The following is a 16,840-nucleotide window of genomic DNA, read 5'->3' on the forward strand; positions in this document are numbered from 1 at the left end:
TCTCTAGTCTTCCTTTTGCTGTTGATATGTTTATAGAAGCTGTTCTTGATACCTTTCACAATGCTTTCCAGATTCAGCCCAGGTGGGCTTAGGCATTTACGAGACTTACTCTGTGTTCCATTACTGTTTTCCTTGAGATTCTTCTAAGCAGGTCTTGTAAAGCCAAAGGCCAGATTCTGCTGTTCTAAAATGTGGGATTGTTATCCTGTTTTTTGCCCTTATCCTTTTCCCTCAGCACCCTGAAATCCATCATCTGCAGCCAGTACTGTCCCTTACCCTGATTCTTCTGTTTGTAAGTATGAGACCCAGCACAGAATCTCTGGGCTCAGGAAGTTATCATCAAAGCACTATAGAAATCTGATTGTGCCCTGCTGTGTAGCAGGGTGCTTCAAGTCCCCATGAGGACTTGATGGGTTTGTGAACATGAAGCTTTTTTTCACTTGGCTGAAGACATAATCAACTTGGAATTTGCAAGAAAAGTTATGAATCAGGCCATAAATACCTTTTCATTTTCATTTGCGATATTCCTTCATCTTTGTTCCCTTAGAATTCTTGTAACAAAAAAGAAATCCTGGCCTCTGCTTAGAAAATCACAAAATATACATTATTTTTACACATTTTTTGCTTCCAAGTCATTTCTGAACATTATCAGGAGAACCATTACTAAATATCTCTCTAGCTGACTTAAAATTTGAGTGACCTCTCTGATTAGGTGTAAAAAACCTCAGAAAATTTCAACTCTGCAAACACGATGGACAATGTTCACTACCTTAGAGTGAGCAGCATAGTGACTGAAAGCCACTGGTGCACAGGCCTGTTTTGAAGCATTTCAGACTGATTAGTTACATCAAAACAGATATCAGTTTTCAGCATCCTTTATTAACAGACATGATTTTGACTTTCTCTCTGAGAGGCTTGAAGCAAAGTTGCCTAATGTGGGAAAAAAAAACCAAACAAAACAGACAAAAAGTATTTGTGTCAGGATTCATGAGATCCAGCAGCTTTTTGTAGACCAGAATTTTATTGTATGACTCAGTAAACTCCCAAATAACAGAATTTTAAATTACAGACTCATATGAGCTTGGTAACTGCGGAAGCACATGTGTAGCTTTCAAATTACCAAAAGAAGTTGAAATAGCTGCCATTATCTGAATCGGTCCTAAATTCAGAAGAAAGTGTCAAAAAAGCATTATTGAAGTACAGCTGTATTTGGACTTCTGTTTGATAAACTTATAAGGCTTTTTCATTTTATCTTTTTGTTTCTTTCAGTTACTGGTGATCTTTGGCCAATAATCTAGCCTGAGGGAGACAACATACAGCCCTTATAATCAAAATAACCCAGCTATAACTAGGCTATTGAAATTATTAGTCATCCACATTTTATCTCAAGGCTATTTTTTCTGCTGATGGGTATTGTATTCTGATTTTATTTTGCCTTTTCTTTACTCCTGCTACACACAGGTTCATGCTGCAGGTATCTTAGGCTAACGTGTTCCAGAACTATAGCTGATGCATAGGGATAATTTTAGTTTCCACAAGACAGTGAACCAACCCATATTCTACTTGTGAACCTCTGATACCTGCTATTAACAGTCTGCTTCATGATAACAACTTCTTCATTTATAATGTAATTATATTGCCTTTCCTCTAAATCTGTTTTTGTCTTGGTAACTGGATTTCATATTTTGGTTTTGTTTTTAAGCTTTGTGTGCATCTAGAGTGCCTGCAAAAATGGAATACTAAATAAATGAAAACATTACATAATAGTAACAAGAAAAAAAAAAGTAAGTGGTTTCTCAGAGTGTTATTTATCTGCCTCCAAGACATTCTGGTCCAAGAAGTTTATGTAAAAACATTACATTAGTTTGAGTTAAGGACCCACTTCCACAACAGCATTTGTTCATCTTTTCTTAATTTTTGGGGGCCCTCTGTATTATCAAAATCTATATTAATAGCATTGTTTTGACATGACCAAGTTCAATCAAGCTTCACATCAGCAGTACCTCTATTACGTCTTTTGCTTTTTATAGACCAAAATTTATTTGACATGACTACAGAGATTCTGGTACTTAAGTTTATCTATCTACATACCTAGCCTACAGGAAACACCTTCCACATTTTCTCTGGAAGCAGGTAAAAACCTACAAACAATAACACAAATTAATTAGCTATTCTTAAGCTGGTGCTCTGAAAAAACAAGGTGTTGTTATATTATAAATAGAAAATACAATGAGGTATGATATTTGCAACAAGCTATCCATGGCTGAATACATGCTAAATGAACCACAGGAAGTCTGGTTCTAGGATATAGTTAAATGACCCAATTTTCCATCTGTTATTAGGATATTGGGCTCTTAACACATTATAATTAATATTGACATCTTTGGCACTAAAAATTGAACAGTATGAGCTTTGCTTTATTGTTCTGCATTCTACAGACTTTGATTTTAACCAGGTTTTTATATCTCACTTGTTAGGAAAAGGTTATGAGAACTAGATAATTGATCCTCAGCCTAGTGGGTTGAGCACCCTACTGGTGGCACAAGTTAATTTTTAAAATGGATGTTGTCCCTTTTCATCGATTTTTTATAATGATTCCTTTTGAAAGTGAGCAGATTATCCTGGAAGGCATGCTAAGGCACATGAAAAACAACAAGGTGCTTAGTGACAGCCAGCATGGCTTCACTAAGGGGAAATCCTGCCTGACCAATTGGTGGCCTTCTATGATGGGGCTACGGAACTAACGGACAGGGGTGGAGCAGGTGATGTCATCTACCTGGACTTGTGCAAAGCATTTGACACTGTCCCACACGACATCCTTGTCTCTAAATTGGAGAGACATCAATTTGATAGGTGGACCACTCAGTGGATAAGAAACTGGCTGGATGGCCACATGCAAAGGGTTGCTGTCAGCGGCTCAATGTCCTGGTGGAAAACAGTAACAAGTTATGTCCCTCAGGGATCGGTGTTGGGATCAGTCTTGTTCAAGATCTTTGTTGATGACATGGAGAGTAGGACTGAGTGCGCTCTAAGCAGATTTACTGATGGCACCAAGCTGTGTGGTTCAGTTGTTATGCTGGACAGAAGGAATGCCATCCAGAGGTACCTTGACACGCCTGTGAGGTGGGCTGATGCCAACCTCATGAAGTTTAACCATGCCAAGTGCAAGGTCCTACACCTGGGTTGGAGCAACCTACAGGTTGGGCAAAGAAGAATTTCAGTGCAGCCCTGTGGGGAAGGACTTGGGGGTGTTGTTTAATGAGAAAATGAACATGAGCTGGCTTCAGTGTGCTCTTGCAGCCCAGAAAGCCAACCATATTCTGGGCTGCATCAAAAGGAGAATGACCAGCAGGTCAAAGGAGGTGATCCTGTCCCTCTACTCTGCTCTTGTGAGACCTCACTTGGAGTAGTGTGTGCAGTTGTGGTGTCCTCAACATAAAAAGGACATGGAACTGTTGGAACAAGTCCAGAGGAGGGCCACGAGGATGATCAGGGGACTGGAGCACCTCCTGTATGAAGACAGGCTGAGAAAGTTGTGGCTGTTCAGCCTGGAGAAGAGAAGGCTGTGTGGAGACCTCATAGTAGCCTTCCAGTATCTGAAGGGGGTCTATAAGGATGCTGGTGAGGGACTATTCATTAGGAACTGTAGTGACAGGACAAGGGGTAATGGGTTAAAACTTCAACAGGGGAAGTTTAGATTGGATATAAGGAAGAAATTCTTTACTGTGAGGGTGGTGAGGTACTGGAATGGGTTGCCCAGGGAGGCTGTGAATTCTCCATCCCTGGCAGTGTTCAAGGGCTTGTTGGATGAAGCCTTGGTTGACATGCTTTAGTGTGAGATGTACCTGTGCATGCCAGGGGTGTTGGAACTAGATGATCTTAAGGTCCTTTGCAACCCTAACTATTCTATGATTCTATGATTCTATGCTATAATCATGACACTTTTCTAACACCTTGCCCAGCAGAAATGAAATTAAGTGGAATATTTACAGAATATTTGGACTGGTAAATTACAAGAAATGCGATGTGTTAGTCCACACTTGCCTTAGTTCCTCAAGGCTCACTCAGGTATGGTATGGTGGATTTTTTAATGAACTATACATATATCAATGCACTGATTGCTATATGAAGCCTATGCTCTTAGCCTTCTAGGCAGATGCGTTTTATAGTTTTACTGCCTTTCTTTCAATGACAAATGGCTTTGTGATCATAAGCAAGATAAACAAGTAAGTTATTTATTTTAAAACATGCTAGGAGAAGAATCTAAAAATACAACTACATGACGAACATGTAAATATTTATTAATCATTGAAGTGTCAGTGTTAAGGCAATCATTGAAATTCAGTGTATTAAAAGGCAGATAAGGTTGCCTATTTTTGAGTAAAGCTTTTTTTTAGGTTCTCATTAGCAACCTTTCATTCTATTTCTAAATTTATATCAATCTCTCTTTAAAACTGTCAGATAACCAGCAAGGGGATGATAAGAGGTTTCATCATTTAATTCTCTTAAATTGTATTTTAAATTATCGCGATGACTCACAATGAAAACTGATTCATTTTTTGTCTGCTAACTTAATTGCAAAATCCTTGAAGTGTGTCAGTTTCCTTAAAGATTTTCTGATAACTAAATTATGGATAATTTTTGTTATAATTCTGAAACAATTACTAAAAATATGTTGGGTTTTTTTTTTCTTTAAGTTTTTGAACCAATCTCGTTGTTTCATAGTAGAAAGTGTTAGAAGAGCTTGTGGGTTATATTTACTCATATATTTATTTCTCCATCTGTTGAAGATGCAGATATTTTCTTTGTGCTCCTAAATATCTGTAAACAAAATTTTTAGTTTAACTTTCCTTGTACTTGTATTAATTTAATTCAGTATATATTTCTAGTGGGATCTTCATTACAGAGTTTGATTTTCTAACATACAATAATATTTTCATCATTATAATGACCTCAAAGAGACTGCTTTTCAATTTACAGAATGAAATAAGTGACACAATGAAAAATGATTTGTCTATATTTAGATAGAAGGTCTGGTGCGAAGTTAACATCCTACTAAATCCTTAATGTGGATGGATTGTGGTTACATAGCCACTTGAATACAGCATAAATTCAGATTTCTGCCAAAAGAAGTTGAAGTTTTAATCCATTACCCCTTGTCCTGTCACTACAGTCCCTAATAAAGACTCCATCCCCAGCATCCTCATAGGCCCCCTTCAATACTAGAAGGCTGCTATGAGGTCTCACAGTTCCTGTGTCTGCTTCCAAGACTCAGGTGGTGCGATCAGAGCATTTGGCAGTGAAGACCAAGGCAAAGAAGTCTTTCAGAACCTCAGCCTTCTCCAAATCCAGGGTAGCCAGTTCTCCCAACACCTTCTTGAAGGGGCCTATGCTGTCCATAGTCTGACTTATTCGCTACGTACTATAGAATCCCTTCCTGTTATCTTTAACACCCTGTCGTGGTTTAAACCAAATACTCACAGTTCGCTCACTCACTCCCCCCCTTGCTCCCCCAACTCCTGGAGAGTTAGGAAGGAGAATCCAAAGAATGTAGCCCCCACGGATTAAGATAAGAACGGTTTAATAGCTAAGGTATAACATAAATCACTACTGCCACTACTACTACAAATAATAATGATACAGCAAACAACAAGTGAAGAGAATACAACACCTCACCAGCCACCGACCCATAACTCACCCCACCCTGCCCGGCTGAGCACCGCGTGCTACCTCCTCCATTTTCCCCCAGCGCTCTACCCCTTCCAGCTCTCTCCCAGTTGCCTCCTGGGCATGACGTGCTATGGTATGGAATACCTCATTGGCTAGCCTGGGTCAGGTGACCTGTCTCTCCTACCTCCCGGCCTCCCCTTCTCCACGGCAGAGCACGTGCTTAGAAAAGGCCCTGAACAAAAAAACCTGAGCAGTACCTCAAAATATGCTCGCTATCAAGCAACTGTTCCCAGCCCAGAAGTCAAAATACAGCACTTCACCAGCTACAAGAAGGAGAAAAATGACTGCTATGGCTGAACCCATGACACATCCCTAGCCAAGTTTAACTCTAACTGGGCCTTAGCTTTCCTAACTTGGTCCCTAGCTTCCCAGACAGCATCTGTGTATTCTTCCCAGGCACATTTCCTTGCTTCCATCTTTTATAAGCCTCCTTTTTCCTGTGAATTTTACTCCTCAGCTCCTTATCCATCCAAGGAGGTCTTCTGGTCTTCCTGCTGCACTTCCTTCTAGCTGGGATGCAACAGTCCTGAGCTCGTAGTAGGTGATCCTTGAATATCAACCAAGAGTCTTGGGCCCCCCTGCCCTCTAGAGCTATATCCCATGGAACCTTACTAAGCAGATTCCTGAAGAGGCCAAATTCTGCCCAGTTGAAGTCCAGACCGGTGAATTTGCTGCATGCTCTTCTCACTGTCCTCACTGATCCTGAGGATCTGGAACTCGACCATCTCATGGTCACCACAACCAAGGCTGCCCTGGAGAGTCACATTTCCAACCAGCCCCTCTCTGCTGGTGAGCATGAGGTCAAGCATGGCACCTCTCCTTTTCGGCTCCTCTATTACTTGCAGAAGGAAGTTGTCTTCCACACAAGCAAGGAACCTCCTGGATTGCTTGTTCCAGGCTGTACTGTCGCTCTAACAGATATCAGGGCTGTTGAAGTCTCCCATGAGAACAAGGGCCTGCAAGCTTAAGGCTTTTCCTATTTGTCTGTAGAGTTCTTCATCTGTAGTTTCCTCTTGATCAGGCAGTCTGTAACAGGTCCACATGCTAATGTCCCCCATAGCTGTTCTCCCTTTAACCCTGATCCACAATCTCTCTGTTAACTGATCACCTGTCCCCAGAAAGAGTTCCATACTCTCCAGCCTATCCCTAACATAAAGGGCAACTCCCCCTCACCTCCTACCGGGCCTGTCTTTTCTAAAAAGCCTTTAACCTTCCATTCCAGCACTCCAGTCATAGGAGCCATCCCACCATGTTTCTGTGATGCCTATTATATCATAGACCTGTAGACGTGCCCACATGTCTAATTCCTCTTGATTGTTCCCCATGTTACGGGCATTTGTATAGAGGTATCTGAGACGAGCTCCAAATGAAGATGGCTCATTGGCTGGAGCAGCTGGAATATCATTACATTGCTCCAAGCATTTCTTATAGGTGCTGGCAACTGACTGCTAGTGCTGGGATGGAATGATGCCCCCCTCCCCCAACACATCTAGTTTAAAGCATCCTTTACAAGTCTGACAATCCTCCTACCAAAACCACTCTTCCACTTCTTTATCAGAGCAGCTCCACCAGCCCCCAGTAGACCTGGCCTACAAACTTAGGTCCCATGTTCAAAACACCCAAACCCTTGACTATGGCACCACCCTTCTAACCATTTATTAACCTGGTCAATCCTCCTAGCCTTTTTAGGGTCCTCCCCTGTACCATGAAGAATTGATGAAAAGACAATCTGAGCTCCAGATCCCCTAACCATCTGTCCCAGGTCTCTGTAGTCCTTCTTTATGTTCTCCAGGCTACTGCTATCTATATCACTAGCACCCACATGGATCACTAGAAGTGGGTAATAGTCAGTGGGGCTTACTAGAGCAGGCAGTCTCTCTGCAACATCCCTGATCTGTGCCCCAGTTAGGCAACACACTTCCCTTGAAGACTGGGCCAGATGAGTGCTTCTGTTCCATTCAAAGTACAGTCCCCTAGCCCTATGACCTGCTGCTTTTTCCTGGCAGCATCAGTAGAGATCTTCTTTACCAGTGCACCAGCTGGTTGTTTCTGGTGCAAGTGTGTTTCCTCATCAGCCCCCTGCAGGACAGCAAAGCAGTTCTGGGTGGGGACAACAGATTTAGGAGGAAGCCCCTTGTTTTTAATCATCCTCTTCCTCCTTTTCTTTTTTTTTTTTTTTGTTACTAATTCCCAGCTTTCCGGGTTAACGGCCTCCTTCTTTCCTCCATCATCTAGACGGGAAGCTTGAGGCCCTGCGCTCTTTGGGGCTGGAGCAAGCAGTCGTGCTTCCTCTAAGCTTCCTTGACATCTTGTAGTTTATTGATAGCATCCTGCAGCTCAGCCACCTGCTGCAGGAAGACATCCACCAGGGAGCACTGAGTGCAGCCCTGCCCATTCTGCACCTTTCCCTCACAAGACCAGTGCAGCACTTTCTACCCTCCAAGCTCTGCACTGCAGCCTCCCATCTTACAGTCTCTGTCTGGGTGCCTATGCTGGCCACCACCAGAGCAGAGCTCCCAGACCAGCCCCTGGTCATATGGAGAGTGCCCACCATCCTGCTCACCTGCCCACGTGTCCTGGGTTCAGCAGTAGCAGTCATTTTTTTCCTTGGTAGCTGGTCCAGTGCTGTGTTTTGACTTTCAGGCTGGGAACGATTGCTGATAGCAAGTATGTTTTGAGTTACTGCTCAAATGTTTGATTTGTCCAAGGCTTTTACTGAGCTCATGCTCTGCCAGGGAGGAGGGGAATCTAAGAGGAAGGAGAGGCAGGACACCTGACCCAGGCTAGCCAAAGATGTATTCCATACCATAGTACGTCACACCCAGAATGTGACCAGGAGAAACCCGGAAGGGCTGGAGCTCTGGGGGGGATGGAGGAGGTATCGGTCGGTGCTTGGTCGGGCAGGGTGGGGTGAGTTATGGGTCGGTGGCTGGTGAGGTGTTGTATTCTCTTCACTTGTTATTGGCTTTATCATTATTATGTGTAGTAGTAATGGCAGTAGTGATCTGTGTTATGCCTTAGCTATTAAACTGTCCTTATCTCAACCCGTGGGGGCTACATTCTTTGGATTCTCCTTCTAACTCTCCATGAGTTGGGGGAGCTAAGGGGGGGAAGTGTGTGAACGAGCTGTGTGGACTTGGTTTTAAACCACGACACCACGTGAACTGCCATGCAAGCTGCTTCGACCCACCCTGTTTGCCTGCTCTGTGAGCAAACTGCTTCAGCCAACTCTGTTTGCCGCGCTCTTGTCTCTTGCGCTCCCTCGGTCACTTTTTAACCACTGATTGCTAATGCTGCTCCTCCTGGCTCCACCTCCTGTGAGTCAGCTGCTCACATCAGTTGAGCTGCCAGCTCCTGGGCAAATCTTGTAGAGGACTTGAGGCTCCATCAGTGGCTCTTGCCACCCTGAATTGAGGCTCCTAGGCGCTGATCTCCCTCCACTCTGATGGTGAAGACATCCTGTCTTGCGGTACTCACCTCAGCAATTGACCCAACGGTCAGCTCACATGTAATTCTGGAATCACTGTGTAATAATTACACTAGATACACAAATCAATTTAACATAATTTCATCCAGTTCTCTCTTAAACTGCGAAGTAATCTCATTAAGCTCAGCGAATTATTTGTGTCTTTCATTCTGAATAAATAATTTTGAGTTAGGACATAAGTGAAAAGGCTAACACTGTCCTTCACTATTAAAGTTTTGAAAAAAAAAACCACAAAATTTTCAAATTGTTAGTTTTTATACAGTATGTTTCTAAAAATCAACTACTAATAAACATGGCATATATAAATAAAATATAACAAGAAATGGTATATTCTGTTGAATGATAGTTCCTTACACAAGTAGGTGTCTGCATTTTTCCCTAAGGTGAACAGAAACAAGTCAGCCAGCAGTAATTAGTTTGCCACTCTACCATCAGGTAAGAATACCATCAGGTATTTTGAATAATTTTGAAAACTCTCAAGGCTATAACAACAACAGCAAAAGAAAGAGTTTTTTGTCATTTAGGCAATACATCATTCAGTTGCTTTCGTAGGGATGCATGTATATATGGGTGGCTAAGCCTAATAAAAACCCCAATTGTCAATAAAATCTGTAAAAAGAGTAGCTAAAAGTCCATGTGCTTCTGAGGATCTTCCTCTAAAGGCAACACCTACTAATCTTGAAATCCAAAAATCTTATTTCAGTGACAATCAGTTCCACATGTAGGAATGTGACTATGCTTTCAAATGCTTTAAAACACGAGAGTTCATATCAGTATGACATGATTATTAAACACTTTATCACTACCGTAAATTTATCCTTTCATGCAATGTTAAGGATATATAAAATTTTGTTCCAAAGTGTGTTTCTTGTGGGTCTCAAAACAACTTAGATGAAGCTGAGGAAGTAATGAAGGTTTAGCTAACTCTGAAACTGTCTCTTGTATTTTTTTTACTGTGATTTTGCTGCTGTTATTTACTTTCCCTAATGCAATCTTCATATATTAATGCTTAAAAAGCCATATCTAGATGGTAAAATTATAATTGTGTCTTCAAACATTTACAGATATTTAACATTAAAAATAAGAATTAGACATATATGAAATTAAACACATGCATATGTTTATAAAATCATCTTTCTAAATCTTTACTGCCAGGGCTGAAATAATCCTCTTTGACATTTCTATGATAAGGGTCATTTTTACATGTACCTGTTGAGTTTCTGCATTCAGAAACCAAAACATATCTAGGGCCAAAGTGAACGTTTTCATTTCCTTCAGAGGGCCACTGTTAAGCCCTCAAGTTCCACAGAATTTTTTCTGAAGTGATACAGTCAATTTAAGCTGCATAGGCACTTGATTTTTTCAGATTTTTTTTTTTTTTTGGTTATAAGATTTCATCTGCAGTCTGCTTTCTATGATGTTATTTAATTTGTTTGAATAAGAGAAGGTTTTATTTTTTTTTTCTCTGCTTTCTCAAAATTTATCAGCGTCACAGGACAGGACATTCAGAGAAAGCAAGCTTGCACTTCGTGAATTGTATGGATGAGCAACCTTCTCAAGAAGACCAAAGTCTTTCCAAATTCCCCAGTGTAACTCATAATACAACTTCTTCAATATTCAGTAGTTCCAAAATGCTTTCAACATCAACATCATTGCCTGGGAACTTCTGTATCTGGATTTGATACAGTTGCACTGTAAGTTTCCACCTTTACACTGTTTTGGGTTGGGTTTGGTGGTTGTTTTTTATTCTTCTCAATATTTTTATTTTATTATAAACATCTCCTACACAAACAAGCTCGTAGATATAAAAAGATCTAAGCTGCATCTTCTCCAATGTCTTATCCACTTGGTTTCTCTTGAGAAACAATATATAGTTCTGGTAAATGTTATTTTCAAAATATTTTTTCTTAAAAGAAGAAAGTTTTACTAAGAGTTCTACTTCTGTGTTTTTATATTCTTCAAGATCTGAGCTTGAATTTTTTTTTTTTTACACTTCTCACAATTCCCTTATACTTAAATGAACCTTACAGAAATAGTGGCTAAATAATTTTAGTCATTTTATTGTTCTTTTAGAAATTCTTTTCTTCTACAGTGTTATCCTGGGTTCAGCTGTAGCAGTTACTTTTCTCCTCCTTAGTAGCTGCTGCAGTGCTGTTTTGGATTTAGACTGAGAACAATGCTGGTAACACACCAATATTTTAGTTGTTACTAATTAGCACTTACATCAATTAAGGATTTTTCAGTCTCTCTGAAAGAGACTGCTCTGCCAGTTTTATATTCTCTCCCTTATCATTATTAGTGGTGGTAATAGTAGTAGTTTCATAGTATATTTTAGCTATTGAACTATTGTTATCTCAAGCTGTGGGATTTGTATTCTTTCAGTTCTCCACCCCATCCTGCATAAGGGGGGAGTGAGTGAGTGAGCCGCTGTGTGGTTCTGAGTTATTGGCTGGGCTTAAGCCATGACAAATTTTAACAGTCAGAAATGAACTTAAATGACTTTGCTGTAGGTGGAACTAAAAGGCATTACATGCCAGAAAGATCAATTGCAAAAATAAATTAATACTACATTTGACTGTCCTGAAGTAGGAGCTTTTGATACAAATGGTGTATACAAACTAGGGAGAGCATTTTTCTTTGACCTCAAACATGTTTAGGCATGTTGACTACTCAGCAAAATATTTGTAAATTGACAAACTTAACTTTTTGCATTGAAGTGCAATAAAATTTTTCATTCTTTGTGGTTTAAACTGTAACAAGCTTATTCAGAACACAAAATCTGGTTTAGATCCAGATGTACCTATAAAAACTTTCTAGTAGGAAGCATCACTTAACAATGGAATAAATCACATAGGAAAACAGTAAACCATCTAGCAGTGATTTATGTATGAAAAGGTTACATAACTTATGGAATAAACACAAAATCCATTTGGATTAGAAGGTGAACTAAGTTGACTACAAGTACTTCCTTTTACTCCTAATGATTTTATCCAAACACCTCATTAGTCAATGAATTTCATAGCTCCTGAATACTTATTTTTGACAAAGCTTTGAATTTGTATTTTTAGCAATTGTTTCCAGCGTTTTGTTTTTCCCTTTCTTAACTCGAGACAGCTAATCTGATTTTTTACTGGCCTATACAAAATTAAGAAACAAATGGAAATCACACTCAGGAAGCTCCTAAATGCTGCAGAAGGTGGTGATGATAGCTTTATGGCTGTAAGTGGAAGGTATACTTTTTGAAAACAGGACTTTATGTTCAGTAAACAACAGTCACTAAAAAATCTGTCAAAACAAGATGTTTATGTTACATGCCACCTATCTAGAAAATGCAGAATAGCTGTAGTGCATGTCTTCGTTTCTACATCAAGTAAGTTGCAACAGAGCAGAAGAAAATAAATGTATTTTCAAAAATACTAACATTTCAGGCTGAGAAAGTTGGGGCTGTTCTGCCTGGAGAAGAAAAGGCTGCGTGGAGACCTCATAGCAGCCTTCCAGGATCTAAAGGGAGCCTATAAGGATGCTGGGGAGGGACACTTCATTAGGGACTGTAGTGATAGGACAAGGGGTAACTGGTTGAAACTTAAACAGCAGAGGTTTAAATTGGATATAAGGAATAAATTCTTTACTGTTAGGGTGGTGAGGCACTGGAATGGGTTGCCCAGGGAAGTTGTGAATGCTCCATCCCTGGCAGTGTTCAAGGCCAGGTTGGATGAAGCCTTGCATGACATGCTTTAGTGTGAGGTGTCCCTGTGCATGGTAGGGGGTTGGAAGTTCCCAGAGGAAGAACCAAAGAGATCATAAGCCCATGATTCCCTACAGGATACACATAAAACAGATTGTAGGCACTTAATGTGAATGTTCCATATGAAAAATCTGAATTTAACACTAATTTACTTAATTCTGTTTCTAAATCTTCAATTTGAAGATCTACAAGAAGAGATACCCTTAGCTCCAAAATATGCTACAGTCCAGAGAGTGAAAATGATGCAACTTGAAGGCAACACCCTTCAGCCTCTTCTTTCTCATCCCCTTTTCACTCAGAAGAAGCTTTAATGGGAAAAAATAAAATCAAGAGTCTTTGGTCAAATGAAAGAGGAAAAACAAGAGAAAGATGGTAGTCTTGTGTCTGGGCACTAGAATTTCAGTATTTGTATCACCTTTTGGAAAGGTTCATGATGTAAAATAATACTGCTTTACAAACAGTTTTGAGATTACCAAAATCAGCTGTTTATCAGCTGAGTGAAATCCTTCTGATTTGAAGGCCTAGTAATCCTCAAAAGGGTAACAGGCTACTGCAATGTTTTTTGCAACACAATAGCATTTACTCATTAGGATGTTCACATTCAGGTAAAAATCACAGGAATTCTATACAGCTAAGGCAATTCAAATACTCAAATCTCAAGTTTGGTTCAATGTCTGCCTTGTCTGCTACTCTTTTTCTGACACAACCTGTTTCTTAACAGTTTCCTGTGCTTTCTTTGATATACTGTATTTATCTTTCTTACTTCTGGTCATTTTTTTCATTTCCCTGCTCATCTACAGTGGCTATTAAAAAAAAAAAAAAAAAGGAAAATAACAGAATAATACCCACTGCTCACTGTTATTTATTGCTAGGTGACATGCATGATCTCTGTGCCTAAGAAATTTATCTCTGAACACTAAATTTTTCCCTAATATTCAAAATCATTCCATTTCACCCATCATTTCCTGCATACTTCCAAAAACTTTTCTGAAGAAATTCAGCGTCTTTAGGTCTCACTTCAGTCCTAGCTATAAACTAAAAGAGACTGCATTAGAGTCTTCACAGCTACTTTTTTCCTTATGCTGTGCAGCAGGAGTCAATTCCTGTTTACAGAACTTCTATTTTATTTCTTCAACCTAGTATGTCACAGCTCATATTTGAGTACTTCAGTATTTGTTCTCATTACACCTTATTATTAGCCTTGATTTGTTTGATTTTCTTTTTTCTGATAGTAAGTAGGAAAATGCATGTGTTTTATTTAGTGTAAAATCACAAAGACCGTATTCAGTCAGTGTTTCGGATATCCATGGACATTCAATCCTGTTACGTACGAAAAGAAAAACTCTTGCATAGGTGACAGATAACTTTGTGACAGAATTATGCATTAAGTTTACAAACAGGACCAGCTTTCTGTTCCAATACTGACAAATTAATATGTTACAGTGCCTGGAATGCTTTTCTTACTGGAATAATCTGTAGAACCTCCTAAAATATATCACAGGCTAAATTCCAATACCAAGTTTCGGACTTTTTTTCATTTTGTGTGTCAGAAGTTTTTCATAGAATCTCAAAGCACAGGTTTTAAATAGATGAAATAGAAATGGTGATTTCTTTTCTCTTTGCAGGACAGTGCCTGCAGTTATTTTAAGGAGCTCTGACCATAGGAAAAGGAAGACTTTTCAGATAGACCTTCCTTTTCCTCCTCACTGCTGCTTCTCCTCTAACTGAAGAACTCACAGATGAGAATTGAGGTCACAGACTGACCATAAATGGGGATTCTCCCACCTCCATCACCAGGAAGTTCACAGAACTCAAATAACCCTAGGGAGTATTTATGCATAACAGGATTCCTTTAGTTATTCTTGTGCCAGAAAACAGACCTAGAGCTGCAGCAAGAATAAAGCCCTTCTTTGGCTAGCTAGCTCCTCAGGAACATACTAGCTTTGGGAGTGTCCCTGTGATGGGTCCAGTGTAGCTGATCTTTTACCACACTCTAAGCGGCTCACAGGAGATACGACAGATCCTCCAGAGGTTGAAGACTTAAACAACAATTAATTCCATTGTAAACATCCTTAAAACTTAAAAAAATTCTTGGCAGATTCTTATTCTTAAAAGATCCCAAGTAGAAAGAGAAAATAAATAAAGAAGGAAAGAAAATTGAGATATAAAATTACCACCCCATGGGTCCAGCAACATCTTCATAGACAGCAAACGGAAATTCTTACAGTTGCAGTCCTCATAATGCCTGCAGGCAGTAACCACACTCAAGTTAAGAATACAACAATTCACACCATGTGGCTGTGTCGCTGGCTGCCTTTTTATGGGGCCAAGTCTCTTGGACCCCCTCCCACAGGAAAGACTCATTTACACAACTGCACATGTTAGTTGTTCTGGAAGGTTCCAGGTAGTGGCAGAGGGATCAGGTAAAGCTCCATATGCAATTAATTGCACCCTGATGAGTACTGCAGTGTTTGTGCCTCTGCCTTGGGGCAGTTTGTGCACTGGGCAGTTGATCTTAGGGGCCTTAGGTCAGTAACAGATCAAAACATCCCTTGCCTTCACAGAGCTCAATCCTTACTCTGCCCATGGCCCCCGCTTACCCAACCAATAAGGAGCTGTCAATTCCTTATATCTTTTGAGCTGTTTTGAGACAAACAAAAAAAAGGGGCTTTTGACCATCAGAAGGAGGAACACTGTAGGGGACAGACTGTGTGACCACCAGCTGAAACGAAGCAGGAGTACCTATAACACCTACCAGAGATTTTTACTATAAGGACACATGATTAGCTACACAAACACAGCTGCTATTGTTAAGAAAGCTGTTAAAATTATTACTTTATTTATGCTTCAGGATAATTTTAATTAAAAAACCCAAAACATAAGAATAATTCTGTTGTTTAGTGTGTCCTTACTGAAAGTAGCTGTATTTCAATGCACAGGGCAAACTTTCCAGTTAGCTAACCAATAGACACAACTATTTCTTGTTCCTGCTACAGCAAAAGTTCAAGTATATCCTTCATATTTACCTTTCTCTGCTGCCTCAGTGAAAGTTACAGGCAGGGATGCAAAACTCAGCCATCCCAATTGGGTCATTGGACACACTGTTTGATCCTGAGAAAGGAAATGTGCAGCTCCCAAGACCAAATTTTTCATTAACTCTTTGTTACAGAAAGCAACAATTTTCACTGTCCCTAACAACACCTAAAATGATCAAACGTTAACATTTTTTAATTACCTTATAGCATTTATGTTATGAAAAAGTATATGGAAAGTCAGAGTGGTTGGTAGGTTAGTGCTGCAAGCCTGGATAGGGAAGCTACAGAAACACAGGCATACAGTGGGGGGTTTATGGCGTAGTCACTGTCACAGTCTGTAAATATCAGCATTTATTGTTCATCCTCACAGAGAATGCAACTTAGAACAACTTAGGCTACTACATTCATTGTGTTATATGCTATCCAGACAAACTGTCTTTTTCCATACCGTTTCTTTATTTCACAGAGATGGGAAATTGGAACAAGGATGATTTCACATTGTGTGTCAGGTCTTTGCTATTTCTTTTTTGATACATTGTAGCTTTAAACCCATAATTAACTTGGGTGAAGTTCTACATTTTCTTGGGTTCAGTGGGGTGTGCACATCATGTAAAGTGTTTATGGGATCGAGGAGACAAAACTTCACAAGTCTCCATCCTTCCTCCTTGCACTGTCCTGGTTATTGCATGTGTATGTCTGCCTGATTTTTCAGAATACCCAAGTTCAAACATTATCTGTGTCATTTATTCCCTTACTTTCCTGATGATCTGGCACTTTGTCAACAAATAACCTTCACTCAGAGGGAGCTTTTAAACAGTACTCCCACAAAGTCACAAGAGCTGT

Source organism: Melopsittacus undulatus, chromosome 3 (genome assembly GCF_012275295.1).
Source record: "Melopsittacus undulatus isolate bMelUnd1 chromosome 3, bMelUnd1.mat.Z, whole genome shotgun sequence".
NCBI lineage: Eukaryota > Metazoa > Chordata > Aves > Psittaciformes > Psittaculidae > Melopsittacus > Melopsittacus undulatus.